At 32.4% G+C, this 16,431-nt stretch overlaps 2 protein-coding genes, 1 long non-coding RNA gene and 1 pseudogene across 3 annotated transcripts in view; 2 read left to right on the forward strand and 2 right to left on the reverse strand.

Moving 5' to 3' along the window:
* LOC149478850 (uncharacterized) overlaps positions 1-16,431 on the reverse strand; it is a 70,435-nt gene that overhangs the window by 51,818 nt on the left and 2,186 nt on the right. The gene's annotated exons all lie outside the window — the stretch shown is intronic.
* The window catches only part of LOC149478851 (uncharacterized), a 56,956-nt gene that overhangs the window by 32,079 nt on the left and 8,446 nt on the right, over positions 1-16,431 (forward strand). The window lies entirely within an intron of this gene.
* Positions 1-16,431, forward strand: part of LOC149478854 (methyl-CpG-binding domain protein 4-like) — a 40,870-nt gene that overhangs the window by 16,281 nt on the left and 8,158 nt on the right. The window lies entirely within an intron of this gene.
* LOC149478856 (uncharacterized) lies at positions 1,538-3,224 on the reverse strand (annotated as a pseudogene).

Raw genomic sequence — 16,431 nt, forward strand, 5'->3', positions numbered from 1 at the left:
ATAAACACGGAATATTTAAAATTTCAGTCAATTTGAACCAGTAGTTTAAGAATGACAACTTGTTAAAGTTTCTAAATTTTGTCACTCACTGACTCACCGATCATCAAAAGTCCAAGGCACTTCTAGCAGCCTTAGAAGCTTCATATTTGGAATACATATAGAGTTTAGTGTCTTAATCATGGGAAAACTTAAATATTTTGTAATTTCGGTCCAGTTTTCCAAATACACCAACTGCATCAATAACTTTGTAATCCCATATAAATATATGGGATTACAAAGTTATTTATGCAGTTGGTGGTTGGTGGTGGTTATAAATTTAATAGGTGTAGATAGGTACCTACCATATGAGGCAAGGGAGGGGGTATAGGGTGGGTAAGGGTGTGTTTAGCCCATGAAACTGAACAACATTATTACTTGTAAAATGGTCGACGTAATGAAAAACACATGATTGGACATGTCTTGAAGTACGAAAATCTAATAAAACAATATATTATATGTAATTTAAATCTGTTATATATAAATTGTTGGCGCGACTAGCCTCCTTACAGACAGACTGGCCTCTATTTTACTCTATGACTGACAAGCAAAATATACGCCAAAATGACAGAACAATGAAATGTGAATGCCTTCGAGCGAGCGGCAGCCGCACGCATACGTGCGATTCGGATGTGCCTCGAAACCTAACCTATAAGTTTGCGATTTTCATTTATAATTTCGATTGATAAATTACATTTACGACTAAAAGGCTTGCTCATTAGTTTACTGATATTATTTGCTTACGATTGGGATGTTGTTTGGTTAATTTTAAGGAACTTACATAAATACCTTAGACTTCAAATATAATTACTTAATAGTGTCGGTCGGAGGAAGACTACATATAAAAATAAAAAAAATATCATAAGACCTTTAACAAAATTCGTTAGAAGTAGATGGTATCAAAAAGAAAGGCTCTACAAAAAGAAGTGAGATCCCATCAAAAACATCCTGTAAAAAACCCAAGTCTCGCAGCTCAGTCTTTCTACCGTCAAAAGTTGTGAGATCCATGTAATACCAAGTCGGTTAATCTATTTAGTGTCTACTTGAAGGACCTTCTGTCTTAAGTTATTACATAAGTTATTATCATGCCAATATTAAAAATATTTAACGTTTTAAACAAATAGATCGACTTGGACATCGCATGAAAACAAAATGAATATTACAATATTATATTAGATTCTTTAGTCTCTCGCGCCTCACGCGATTGAAACTCTCGTTCCTGTTGGTCGCTGGCCCGTCGTGCTGTGTAGTGTGATACATACTAATAATCAAATCAAGCGATGTCCAAGTCGATCTATTTGTTTAAAACGTTAAATATTTTTAATATTGGCATGATAATAACTTATGTAATAACTTAAGACAGAAGGTCCTTCAAGTAGACACTAAATAGATTAACCGACTTGGTATTACATGGATCTCACAACTTTTGACGGTAGAAAGACTGAGCTGCGAGACTTGGGTTTTTTACAGGATGTTTTTGATGGGATAAAGTGTTACAAAATCAACTTTAATGCCTATTACCCTTTTTGTATAGGTTTGATACATACAGATTTGGATAATAATATTTTTTAAGTAATACACACAAAAATCAACTTTAGGACTTATCTATTATTCTTCCTGTATAGGTTTGATACATATAAATCGAAAGCCTATGATGTATAAATTTCAGACTTTAATATTAATAACTACGTTAAGTTGCAAATTTTTTCTAAGCAATGACCCAAGGTAATTTCACAGTTTTGATGCTGCGTAATTATATGAGCGAGACGTTTATCAAAATCTATGACATTTTTGTTTCTAAGTATATGAAATTGGAATACCCTGTTCAAATTGTTTTATTTTGAGATCAAATTCTTTTATATTTTTCAATAGGAGATCTAAAAATTTAATAAATGACGGTTTTGCATTCGATATTCCTTTATTTAACTTTGAATGCCACCCTTCTAAATGATTTGTGGTCCTGAATCTTTCACCGTAGAATGACCATTTTCCGAAAAAACTAGATTCAATCCAGGCGTTCACAAAGTAGTCATTAAAAGCTAATATTTGCCCGTTATTGGAACAATCTTCCATTATATATAAATAACCATCACTGATTAAGTGTTGTGGCAGAAGTGATAAAGCGCCACAGATTGCAACGTGAGCTTTATGTACGGGATTTTTATTTAATTTTAATTCTTTTGCTTTTTTTCTTAGAGCACTTTTAAAATGAAAATAACAACCTACAATTTTACAATTAGGCATTATTTTTTGCATTGCGTTCATAGCTGCTGCCTCGTAATCAGATTGAAACTTTTTTGGATTCCAATCCGGCACTTGCGACTTTATTATTTGAAAAAGGATTTCATAAGTAGCCTGTTTCTTATTTAATAATAACGCGTATACCAGCGGGACAACGTTAGATGTTTCTTCGGAACTACCCAAATCTCCATGGATTGTGTAAAGTTGGTAGAAGGGCTTAGGACATATTTTAAACGTACCATCTGCAAAAATATGTTCAACTGTTGCTAGTAAGTGCTTCGCATTATGTGTTCCAAATACTATGATTCTGTTCCTTTGGTCTGTATAGTCAGCCAGCAATATTTTGTCTTTATATGCATCTGGGATTTCAACGGCAGAAGCAGTTTGAAATGTGGTTCTTTTCACTCCCAGTGCTTTATTTCTGGAATGGTATAAACTGTTCTTTATTGATGTAAACTTCGGTATTGTTGCTACTAGGTCGAGGCCAAAATCAGCGAGCGAAGACATCTCATTGTTGAATAACGTTGGTATTGGGTCTGATTTCGTTGCAGCTAATTTTCGGCATTGGTTCAGTTGTTTCTTTATTATGTTGGCAGCAAAATTTGGTTGGCATGTATGAGGATCATCACTCACAACTAGATTGTTTTTTGTGACTACACGTCCACGACATTTCCGAGTTTGCCACTTCACACAACACCAAACAGTTGTACCGTTTTTGTTTTCGCGTTTTTTGTTATGCTGATAGCCACCACGCAATAAAAGAAGTCCTCCTCGTTCTGATTGCTCAAAAACTAATTGAGTCTGACTGGAACTACTAGGTTCACAAGTAGAATCCATGATAAACTAATCCAAATCGTAGGCAAAACAACAAATCCGATCACGAGCAAGGGTCAAATGTTCAGAAAGTGATTACAGTAAGTGATAGTAGAGATGTTTCCTGATCGCGAGCGAAAAGTCAACTAAAACAAAAGCAAAGTTAAAAACTTTTTACATTGTCTTTTTAAAATTAACAATTACATTTAAATAACAATATTTTAACAAATACTAATCCATTCCGAAAACTCTCACCAGTGTTATCTATCCCATCATAAAACCCCTTTTATGCAATATAGAGCTCGTATTTTTAAATACCTACCTGACGCTCTGTAGCCCTTTTGTTCGGTTGCCGACTGCAAAATTCTCGTAATAAGAACAATTGGTTAGGCACACTTATTAACATTTTTTTGTTAATATATAATGGAAGAAGGGAAAAGGTATTATAAAAATATGGTATCTACCTATATATATATATATATATATATATTTACATCATAAAATCTTTTTGGCGTCATGCACGTCGTGCATCATTACGACGTCCCCCAGTTCCCCTTGCTTTTTTTAAAATGTGTTAATGAATATTGCTTAGTTTTTCGATAGCCAGCTCCGTGGGGTACGTCATTTTCGAATAATTTAATTTTTCGCGATATTCTTCTTGCGTTCGTGCCGCAACATTTTTGAACCCCGAACCATGCTCATTAATTATAGGCGTCCTGGATATATTGATCGTGATTTATCTATCGCATCGACTATCTAGCGTCCTCATAGCATGAACGGCATATTTTGTGAGTGCGACGTTGCCAGATTTCGGTTTCTTTTATTAACGCTTGTCTTTTCATTTATACTAATTTCGTAAGATCTATACATATACGGATGCACATTATTTTTATATCATTTATTATTATCTATCTACACAACTAAGTAACAATGGATTTTGATAAAGTTTAGTACACAAATAGTTTATAATAAGAGAATGAAAATTAAGCTCATGTCTGTAATTTTTACATGAAAAATCGCAGGTAGTTGCTAAAATAACAAGCATATAATTATGTACATGTTTATCTAGTCTATTTTTTTATAAGACAATTAGGTAGGTAATAACTTTATTTGTGAACCAATATTATATATGGACGTCAAATATTATATACGGACGTCCAATATCTATATACGGACGCCTAATAGCTATATACGGACGTTAAATAACCTGGCTACTTTAATTGTAAAAATGTGGCACTATTTTTTTTGAAGTGAAACTTCTTTATCGGGGTGGGAAAAAAATTTAGTGTAACATTTTTTCGTTACGCGCCATCTTCTTATGCCTACCACGCGTGAATCGACGTATTTCTGTAAAGTTGCATATAGTAAATTATTTTTTGAAAAATAAGGTCATAAAGAAGTTTCACTTCTTACGTGTGTACACTAGTACACGCACACATTTTTTTTTATAATCGATAGGCCATCGTTTGACCACAATCCCACCTGAGTAAAAGCGACGATGTGGTCTACTTGGGTACACGTCTGCCTAGGAGAAGCCTATTCACCCTAGCTTTGAAGAGGTCCAGGTTGTATTGCTCAGGAAAAATAGTGGTAGGGAGTGAATTCCATTGTTTGGCTGTTTTAATTATGAAAGAAGACTCGAAGCGACGAGTTCGAATGTTAGGGATATCCACAATGAAAGGATGAAACCCCTCGACACGCTTCGAACTACGATTGAGGGATAATTTACTATTTAAGGCAGTACTGTTTGGCTACAAGCTACTGTATGATGGAAATACTGTTACCAATCGTGTTGCATCACTTGCACCATATTGGATTATTCTCATTTGTCCCCACAGATTTTCCCGGGATCAATGGGAATTATTGGCATTTAGTAGGAAGATATATTTTTAGAGAGAAGAAGAGAGATTTTGAGAATATCCCACTAGATTTGAATTGAACATTCGTATATAGCAATTGGACGTCCGTATAAAGCTATTGTACGTCCGTTCAATATAAACATATTTACTACTAGGTTTCCGCCCGCGGCTTCGCCCGCGCAGTCAAAGAAAAACCCGCATAGTTCCCGTTCCCGTGGGATTTACGGGATTTCGTCATTTTCCCGGGATAAAAAGTAGCCTATGTCCTTTCTCGGGTATCAAAATATCTCCATACCAAATTTCATGAAAATTGGTTCAGTAGTTTAGGCGTGATTGAGTAACAGACAGACAGACAGAGTTACCTTTGCATTTATAATATTAATAATATAGTATGGATGTTGTTATTTTAACTGAAAGTTACGATCGTGGTCTTTTCGCTTTAAATCTTATGGCTTATAAAGAATTTCACCCACGATAAACACTACTGTTCCGCTACCGTCGCTTAAATTTCCTCCAATTTGGTAACATTTTTCATAACTGCTCCACTCCTATTAGCTTTAGCGTGATATTATATAGCTTATAGACTTCCTCAATAAATGAGCTATCACACTGAAAGAATAAAATCAATCAAATCGTACTAGTAGTTCCTGAGATTAGCGCGTTCAACCAAACAAACGAACTCTTCTGCCCCGTAGGTGATAGCTTGATAATATGTAGCCTATAGCCTGACCCGACCTCTTAGTAATATTCATGCATAATTTCAAGTAAATCCATGCATGAGTTTATCCCGGACGTACATACAGACAAACAGACAAAAATTCTAAAAACTATATTTTTGGCTTCTATATCGATTGTAGATCACGCCTCAAGTATTCTTTTAAAAAAAATCCAGTAACTGCACGTATTTTTTTTTGAAACTTTCACTGACTTTTTAAAAGTTTTTAAATAAACTCGGGCTCCTAATGATACGCAACGCGTACACCTCCTACGGCGAATATATTGTTATAATTGCAGTCAGTGGTAAATATTATGATTGTGAATTTGTGATCTATTGTTGCGAACGAGCTGGCAACGTCGCAGTTGTGGACGCCAAATACGCGGAGTCGGAGTCAGGAAATCTCCAAGTTATACGACTGTAAATATACGCGCGACAGCAGCGCCTCATCTGCGCTAAGATTTTTTCTGGAACTTTTTAATATATTATTGCAGCCATTTAAGCGATATTTTGGCATCTATCGATATTTGTCCTACGGTTTGTTAGGACCAATAGGACGTAAATGCCACTGGCTATCAAAGTGGCGTCCAGTATTCGGACGCCAAAAGCAGGTGGACGCCAGTTTAAATGCATTTTTGTCTTCAGAGGACGGCTGTTTGTTTGAGGGATAAATATATATATATATATATATATATATATATATATATATATATATATATATATATATATATATATATATATATATATATTTTTTTTTTACAGGTTGGTCGTGTCACCTGACCGACGACAAATAAAAGATTTTGAATATTAGAAGATATTATTTTTGTAGTAAGTAGGTAATGTTTTTCTTTTTAGTTTTTTTTTGGGCATTTTAGATAATGTAGGAATAGATTCGTACAGTTTATCTTATAAAAATAAATTTAAAAAAAACCGACTTCCAAAAGGTAAAAATAATAAACCTTCCCGACTTCTAACACGTACTTAGAAGTCGGACAGGTATATTCAATTCACTTTTTAGTGTTGTAAGAAGGGTACAACACGAAATTTCAAGCGAGAATTCGTTACGTATGTAGGTACTTCTTCTTCTTTTAAAAGTCGGTTAGTCTCTATCTACATTCGTATGCAAAGTTACAACACGATACGTGCAGTAGAAGTTAGTGTACATCGTCTCGCAAGTTCGAGAAATCGACCGATTGTCTCCGCCTGGAAACTACTGGATCGATTTCAAATATTCTTGAAATGGGCCCACTCGGAATATATTTCGGGTCGAATGTAAAAAGAATCACATCAATCGGTCAACGCGTTTGGGCGCTATCGATGTACAAACACACAAAAAAACACAACTCGGCAGTTGAGACCCTCCTCCTTTTTGGGAAGTCAGTTAAAAAGTGAAAAAATATTGTAAAAAAGTGAGTACTTGTATTTATACATACATATAATTTGTAATACCTAATACAGTATATTAAAAATATGAGTTAATATATTTTAAAATATTTTTTCTGCTATCTATACTTTTTCTTGTCTTATTTAAGGATATTTTCATGCCGGATGAAAAGGGAATATTTTTTCGGATGAATTGGTAATTATATAATTATAATTTGGATTTCGGATGAATCGGGAATATTTTTTCGGATGAATCGGGAACTAAAATAATTCGGATGAGTTTTGCGGATGAATCGGTAATAGATCATGTTTGAAAAACATCACATTCGATGTATCATGTATCGACGACTGCTTCGCGGTATGTTTCTGTATGGTTAGTACAATACACGTAGTTAGTACATATTACGTTCTACGGTTCTATTAAATGTAATAATAAAATACAATTTATATTGTATTCCAAAAAGCAAATAATTTTTATTCCATAATTTTCATTCAATTTAATTGAATTTTTCATTATTTTCACCATATATTACAGAGTAGACTTCCATAATATAAAAAATCATATATTTTTCGGTTTGTAACATTTTAAGCTCATTTTACAGTATCAGCGTCATTTTAGCTCGCCTGTAAACACTCGCAGATATTGCGTTTTCTTCTCGAATATTGATTAGGAAGGTACTTGAAAGCAATTGATCGTATTGTTGTTTGAGTGTTCATTAATGTATAATAACGGATACTATATAAAAAATCATATATTTTTCGGTTTGTAACATTTTAAGCTCATTTTACAGTATCAGCGTCATTTTAGCTCGCCTGTAAACACTCGCAGATATTGCGTTTTCTTCTCGAATATTGATTAGGAAGGTACTTGAAAGCAATTGATCGTATTGTTGTTTGATGTTCTAGTATCCGTTATTGAATTGGAAGCCATTTAAGATTATATCATCGATAGTTCATATTGCGCATTGGTCAGTGGTGTAATCGATAGAGGACCCTTCACCGCTCACAGACCGGATATAATATAGAACAAATAGTTTATACTTTATAGTATACTATTTTATTATAGCGTTGTCTTATACAGACAGAGGGACAACATTTTATGACGCACAATTACTTAACGTCATTAACCTGATTTAACATTTTTTATTAAAGCTTTTCTTATTTGTTATATGTAGTTAAAATGTCAACTAAGGGCCGGTTCCACCAGCTGTTGCTGATAAAGTTCCTGATGGTACATGTAAAACTTTTGGACGTTTATTAATAGTCATATAAAAAAACAACTCTTTAAAATGAAATTATGTTTCTTATAATATAAGTATTAGAATAGATTATAATAGAAAACACTTTATTGTACAATGCACACAAAAACAACATTAACAGAAACGATAGGTAACTTAAAATAAATGTACAATTTGGCGGCCTTATCGCTTAAAAGCGATTACTTCCAGGCAACCTTGGGATATAGGAAAAATAAATCAGTAAAAAGGTAGATAGTGCATAAATACATACATATGTAACAAGAAACTGTAATTATACATAGATAGATATAAGACATATTTAACAGAAGAATTAAAATATTATATGTACAATAAAAATAACTAAGTACGTTAAAACGATATCGATAATTAATATCTATAACCCATATTAATTTAAAAATAGCTAAGTCTTAAAAATTTGATGTATAAATTTACAGATTGACGTATATATTTTTAATTTTAGCAAGTACCAACCGCTAACATCGATTACGGATTAGCGTCGCGTTTGTTGATTAAAACGATTGGTAAGGAAATTATACTATTTTACATTCGTGAATTAAAATTTGAATTAAATGTTCTATACAAAAACTACATTATTTTCACGACCGCGACGATAGAATATATGTATATCGGTCAATTAAGGAAAGCTGGCATGTTCACAGTACTCACACTTATGCAATTTCACTTACAGTATGTTCAAAAATAAATGCGACTCTAGTTTCATTTTAGACTTGAATTGTAAAATGGGTGCGTTGTAGATAAATATATGCAAATATAATTATGAAAGCTCTCATAATTTACCTGTAAAATTATAATTTAAAAGTAAATCAATTGATGAAGTTAATTATTTATTCTAATAATAATCAATTGGATAAAAGTATTAATAATTATTCAATTATCAAATAATAATTAAATTTCAGGTCATAAAAACAATACAAATAATACGTGCGCTCACTTTCTAATGGTCTAAAATATAATATACATTACCATAGTAAATTTACTCAGAAAATGCATACAAACAGTGTGATAATCGGATTGTCTGTAATTTATTTTTCCTTTAATTTTTATCACATTCCCCTCCTTTTCTAATAGGTTTCATCCTACTACTATTTTTTTTTTGTTTCAAAAATTATCGACCCCGGTCTAACACACGGATGGTTGTTTTGATAATGATTTAAATAACGGACGTCTTCTGCAGTTGCTGAGCAGTCTTGTCCTGACTTTGGTCGAGTAAAGATATCTAAGAAATATTATATTTGTAGTAAGTACGTAATACCTACCAATACGCGCTAACAAATATGTGTTACATGTTTATTGTATAATTTTCACACTATTGGTTTTAAACTCAAACTCAAACCTTTATACAATTAGACTTCTTCTAGAAGCACTTTTGAATCGTCATAACAGTTTTAACATTTACCACCAATTCAGAAAGCAGTATCTATAGAGAAGAAGAATAATCTATTTAATCATAATCGTAATCTTCTACTTCACTGAAACTTTCATCGCTCGAAGTACTCGCCGTCGGAATTTCTTAATGTTATTATAAATGAGTCAGTGTAATTATCTACTTTTGGTTCTAATTGAATATATTTTTCCTCATGTTCTCGCGTCTTTCTCCAAACGTCACTAAACATATCCAGACTAATAGCATTTGCTTCCTTTCTAAATAATTCTTCCACAGTTTTCAAGTTAAAGTTCACATTTTGTGATGCTACTTTCCCTTTAATAATTATGCCCCATAGTAACTCTATTGGGTTGAGTTCTGGATGGTATGGTGGAAGGCGCAATACACTATGTCCATGATCTTTGAGGATTGCATCAAGTAGGTAAAAATGGTGTATAGTTTGGCTTATTTTTTTAATAATGTGATAACTCTGATTATTAATTAGTAATTTGATTTTTGAAAAAAAAAAATGCCGATTTTAGTCAAAATTTATATTTTTCTAACAAGATCCTTATCATCCAAATTTCCACCTTGGTGAGAAAAATTGACATTTCTAATGAAAATGAACAAAAAATTAAATGATTTTATTAAATACTGTAAAATAGTCTATAATTCTTCCATTTACTGTATCACAAAATTCTTCATAGATTTTTAGATATTCGTACTACACCAATTACATCACCCTGTATTTATAAACAATTGCAAAATATGACACATACATAGGCCGGGAGATACTGACACAAAATTTCGGGTCATTTGTAACAGAATGGCGGTTCTACAGAGTACAGAGGTCTTATTACGCAATGACTAAAAGAAAAATGATGGTCAGAACGCTGGTACATCTTTTTTAAGGGCTATCGGTAAATTCTAAAATTTTTGTGTTACAAATAGTTGGACTTTCGCTATTTATCCGACGAGTGTGACTAACGCCCACGCGACTAGTACGCCGGTACCAGCGTTCTGACCATCATTTTTCTTTTTGTCATTGCGTACTAAGACCCCTCTAGACCGCCATCCTGTTACAAAAGACCCGAAATTTTGTGTCAGTATCTCCCGGCCTAACATGTGCAATGTGTAAATGTGTTGACGTTCCAGCTCTTCTTAATATACCTATACACAAACCTAAAATTTTTATTTTGCTTTTTTTTTTACGGTTTTAGAATTTATTTAATTTTTAGGTACCTTCTTCCATTTTTTATATTATTATATGAAATGGATACAATGGGAAATGACATTTATATTTCGTTTTACTTTTCTAATTTCTCGGAACCAGTTCATTTCTATTTAGGTCACGTACCTCGATTATCTATTGCTAAACAGTAAGTAAACTGATAAAAATGAGATTTATGGGAAGTGCCCTAGATAAAGAGTAAAATTTGTCGTCTCGTGTTAGATTGTGTTAAATGATGTGTAAACTGTAAACATAGTGATGTGGATATGCCATAGATTTAGGAAGTGGGATAAACCAATATCTTCTTGAATACACTACTTAACAGTACAAATTCTTACTTATCCTTATAATGTGAAGTATTAAGAAGCGTCCGTTAAATTTTGCTACAGAAGCTACGTTACGATAGCGAATTTCCTCAAATTTCTACCAATTTACATGTTTTTACTTCTTTCAAAGCAATAAGCTATAATTTTGGGTTATGTTTTTATATTAATTTGGATTGGTTTAGGTCTGTTACACTAGAACTAGACTATCACTCATAAAATATTAAACGTTTGATCCATTGAAATGTTACATTTTTTAGGCCTGACCTTGAGTTTTTTAGAGGACGCAATTTTATTTTTTTGATGTGTAGGGGGGGTCAGTGTGAAGCTAAAACCAAGTTTGTGGGGTCGCCACCCTTGTCCCATGGCCGCCATCTTGAAAATAGCGGTTGAAATGGTTTTAACGATATATCTCTTAAACTATTTATCTGATAATAAAACAATTTTAACATTATTTGTTGCAAATTAAATTCTCTACAACTTTGATTCAGTAACTTTTTGTCGTAGAACCATAAATAAAAAAGTTATAAGCGAAAATGTTCAGAAATTAGAGCTATTTATATTTTTCAATAAAACTTTTTTTTATCATTTTACGAAGAAATGATATAAGACTATTTTTGTAGATTGTTTATCGAGGAACAACTTTTATATACAACATTTTTTCATTACGTCAATAGCTAAGGTTTTACAGCGCTCAGAAGTGAGTACTATTTTTCAGTAGTAACTATACATAATAAATTGGCTATTGGCTCTTTTCCCAGACTCCACAACAATGGAAGCACACTGCAGAACATTTCAGCCCTGCTTTTCGACGTAAAAAAAAACGCACTTCCAGACTCTACCTCCTGGGTTGTGGGGAAAAGATTCAATAATTAATTATTAATAATATTGTAAAATTAATTATTAAAAATATTATTACATATAACAAAAATAAAATAATTACTGGTGACAAATTATTATTAGTACACACATAATATATCGTATTCTGTATAGTAAAGAGTACTTAAAATAGTACTCACTTCGGATGGCTGTAAAACCTTAGCTATTTACTTAATGAAAAAATGTTGTAAATAAAAGTTGTTCTACGAAAAACAATCTACAAAAATGGTCTGATATAATTTCTTCGTAAACTTATAAAAAAAAGTTTTATTGAAAAATATAAACATCTCTAATTTCTGAACATTTTCGCTTATAACTTTTTTGTTTATAGTTCTACGACAAAAAGTTACTGAACCTAAGTTGTAGAGAATTTAATTTGCAACGAATAATGTTAACATTGTTTTATTATCAGAAAAATAGTTTAAGAGATATATCGTAAAAACCATTTCAACCGCTATTTTCAAGATGGCGGCCGTGGGACAAGGGTGGCGACCCCACAAACTTGGTGATAGCTTCACACTGACCCCCCCTACACATCAAAAAAATAAAATTGCGTCCTCTAAAAAATGCGACCCCAAATGTAACTTTTCAATGGACCAGTTATGATTAGGCACTCGTCAATCCGTTTAACAACTACTTATCAACTAAATACTGTATTCGTACATCACACCATCCGCCTACGCGAGTGACATTTTTGAAGGATTTTGAACTATCGGTCAATTAGGGAAAGCTGGCATGTTCACAGTACTCACACTTATGCAATTTCACTTACAGTATGTTCAAAAATAAATGCGACTCTAGTTTCATTTTAGACTTGAATTGTAAAATGGGTGCGTTGTAGATATGTATATGCAAATATAATTACTTATGAAAGCTCTCATAATTTACCTGTAAAATTATAATTTAAAAGTAAATCAATTGATGAAGTTAATTATTTATTCTAATAATAATCAATTGGATAAAAGTATTAATAATAATTCAATTATCAAATAATAATTAAATTCCTGACTTTGGTCGAGTAAAGATATCTAAGAAATATTATATTTGTAGTACCTAAGTACGTAATACCTACCAATACGCGCTAACAAATATGTGTTACATGTTTATTGTATAATTTTCACACTATTGGTTTTAAACTCAAACTCAAACATTTATACAATTAGACTTCTTCTAGAAGCACTTTTGAATCGTCATAACAGTTTAACAGTTTTAACATTTACCACCAATTCAGAAAGCAGTATATAGAGAAGAAGAAGAATCTATTTATTCATAATCGTAATCTTCTACTTCACTGTAACTTTCATCGCTCGAAGAACTCGATGTTTCGTTGTCGGAATTTCTTAATGTTATTATAAATGAGTCAGTGTAATTATCTACTTTTGGTTCTAATTGAATATATTTTTCCTCATGTTCTCGCGTCTTTCTCCAAACGTCACTAAACATATACAGACTAATAGCATTTGCTTCCTTTCTAAATAATTCTTACACAGTTTTCAAGTTAAAGTTCACATTTTGTGATGCTACTTTCCCTTTAATTATGCCCCATAGTAACTCTATTGGGTTGAGTTCTGGATGGTATGGTGGAAGGCGCAATACACTATGTCCATGATCTTTGAGGATTGCATCAAGTAGGTAAAAATTGTGTATAGTTTGGCTTATTTTTTTTAATAATGTGATAACTCTGATTATTAATTAGTTATTTGATTTTTGAAAAAAAAAAATGCCGATTTTAGTCAAAATGTATATTTTTCTAACAAGATCCTTATCATCCAAATTTCCACCTTGGTGAGAAAAATTGACATTTCTAATGAAAATGAACAAAAAATTAAATGATTTTATTAAATACTGTAAAATAGTCTATAATATTCTTCCATTTACTGTATCACAAAATTCTTCATAGATTTTTAGATATTCGTACTACACCAATTACATCACCCTGTATTTATAAACAATTGCAAAATATGACACATACATAGGCCGGGAGATACTGACACAAAATTTCGGGTCATTTGTAACAGAATGGCGGTTCTACAGAGGTCTTATTACGCAATGACTAAAAGAAAAATGATGGTCAGAACTCAGAACGCTGGTACCGGCGGACTAGTCGCGTGGGCGTTAGTCGAACTCGTCGGATAAATAGCGAAAGTCAAACGATTTACAAATCGTTTGACTTTTCCGCGGTATGGCGACCATTTGGAATCGTCCGAAAAGTATGGCATGGCGATTTTAGTAAATGGCTGCACGACGATGGTTACCTGTGCAAAAGTGAGCCCGGTACAAATGGTTGAATTGTTTTTTTTAAATCAACGCATTCACGTCGGTATGGCGGACTGTAAGTCACATGGTAACTGTATGGCATGACACTACCGCCTACATATTTTTTTAAGGGCTATCGGTAAATTCTAAAATTTTTGTGTTACAAATCGTTGGACTTTCGCTATTTATCCGACGAGTGTGACTAACGCAAACGCGACTAGTCAACCGGTACCAGCGTTCTGACCATCATTTTTCTTTTTGTCATTGCGTACTAAGACCCCTCTAGACCGCCATCCTGTTACAAATGGCCCGAAATTTTGTGTCAGTATCTCCCGGCCTAACATGTGCAATGTGTAAATGTGTTGACGTTCCAGCTCTTCTTAATATACCTGTACCTAATATTTGATGACTTGAATACTTTTAAAATAGTTGCGGAGACAAAGTTGCTCGTGCGCGCTGGCTCTTGGACAATTCAATTTGTTTTGTACGTCTACTTTCCATAAACTTTGAAAAAATTAGATTATTGAGTGACAAAGTATATGTACTTAAATTTGGATTTTTTTTAGCCTGGTGCAGCCGAAACGAGGAGTTAGATTGTTAAAAAATAAAGATTTTTAGAAATTTACCCTATTCATTAATAAGTTAATAACTTACGTATCATAAGTTTAAACTCATAAAATTGTTTCATTCATACATGTAAAATTAGGTCAAAAGCAACAATATTGTTCAAATATTTGCATAAGTTCTGCCCACAACAGTTTGGACATCTCTATAAAAATTAGAGATCTCAGATCCCTGATAAAACAAATGTCCATGTATTGTTAAATAACTGCAAAGAACATGGTATTTTCATACCGCGAGAGTTATTAGCACAATTAGCATAGAGAAATTATAAATTGCTATAAATTATTTCGAATTATTACGTTTCTTTTGCTTAATTATTATAGTCACGTACGTCAAGCTAATTATAAAGTGGAGATTGCAAACGGAATGTTCTGTAACAAAGCTTTTGTTTTTGTACCTCTGTACCTATACTTCTACATAAAGAGTCCTTATAGAACAAAATTTGTATTACCCCTTCATCGTCCTATAATTACCTACTAAGGTTTGATTAAAACAGACAGTAGAAGATGGATTTATTATGTTAGCATTAAAAAAGTTTATGATCAAGTTGAATTTTATTACGGATCATTTTATTATTTAGGGGGTATGTATACCGGTATATTTTATACCTACAACACAAATTGTTAATGTATACGTATGTATGAAGGTGAAGGCAATTTGTAAAAGTTCAGAATTCTGGTTATTCTTCTTGTTATAGATTATACAGTACAAAAAATAAAAATACATGTGCCGAAAATAACAATAGTTCAAAAACAAATAAGAGTACGCAAAACACGTTCTCCAAAATCTATAAATATAATATATATATCTTCTAAAGGGCATGTTAATTATTATGACTTATTTTTATGAAGTAAAGATAAACAAATTAGTACCAAAATATTATAGGTAAAATGTCCATTCTGGTTGGTGGTGCCACCATTGATGGATATTCCGCAGAGTCATTCCTAAATCCCAAAAAAAAAACAAGAAATACAATTTGCAATATATGTATTTAATATACAGTACTTATCAATTAGCATGCCCATTCATTTTCTTTATATTTTTTCAAAGCTTTAACAATAATTACTTCCAAGTTGATTGTGCTGATTACATTAACCTATTGTTTAAATATATTTATAAGATTTCTTATTAGACGTGCATTTTTTGTTTATTTGCGAAATATTATTTAATTATGCTATGTAAATTAAATTACACGTGTATTTTTGTAATTAATCTAGTTTTCATTTGCACATGATTATTTATATTACCTATATAAAGGTCTAATATTTTATTATGCATTTAATTTTACATTTTTTTAATATCATTTGACTCTCAGCAAAGGAGTATTATAGAGTACTAGCGGTCCGCCCCGGCTTCGCCCGTGGTACATATGAAAAATAGATGTTGGCCGATTCTCAGACTTACCCGATATGCACAGAAAATTTCATG

The sequence above is a fragment of the Colias philodice genome, chromosome 21 (assembly GCF_061535455.1).
Source record: "Colias philodice isolate Cphi_HAF_F1 chromosome 21, ilColPhil1 Martin Lab GWU primary, whole genome shotgun sequence".
NCBI classification, from domain to species: Eukaryota; Metazoa; Arthropoda; class Insecta; order Lepidoptera; family Pieridae; genus Colias; species Colias philodice.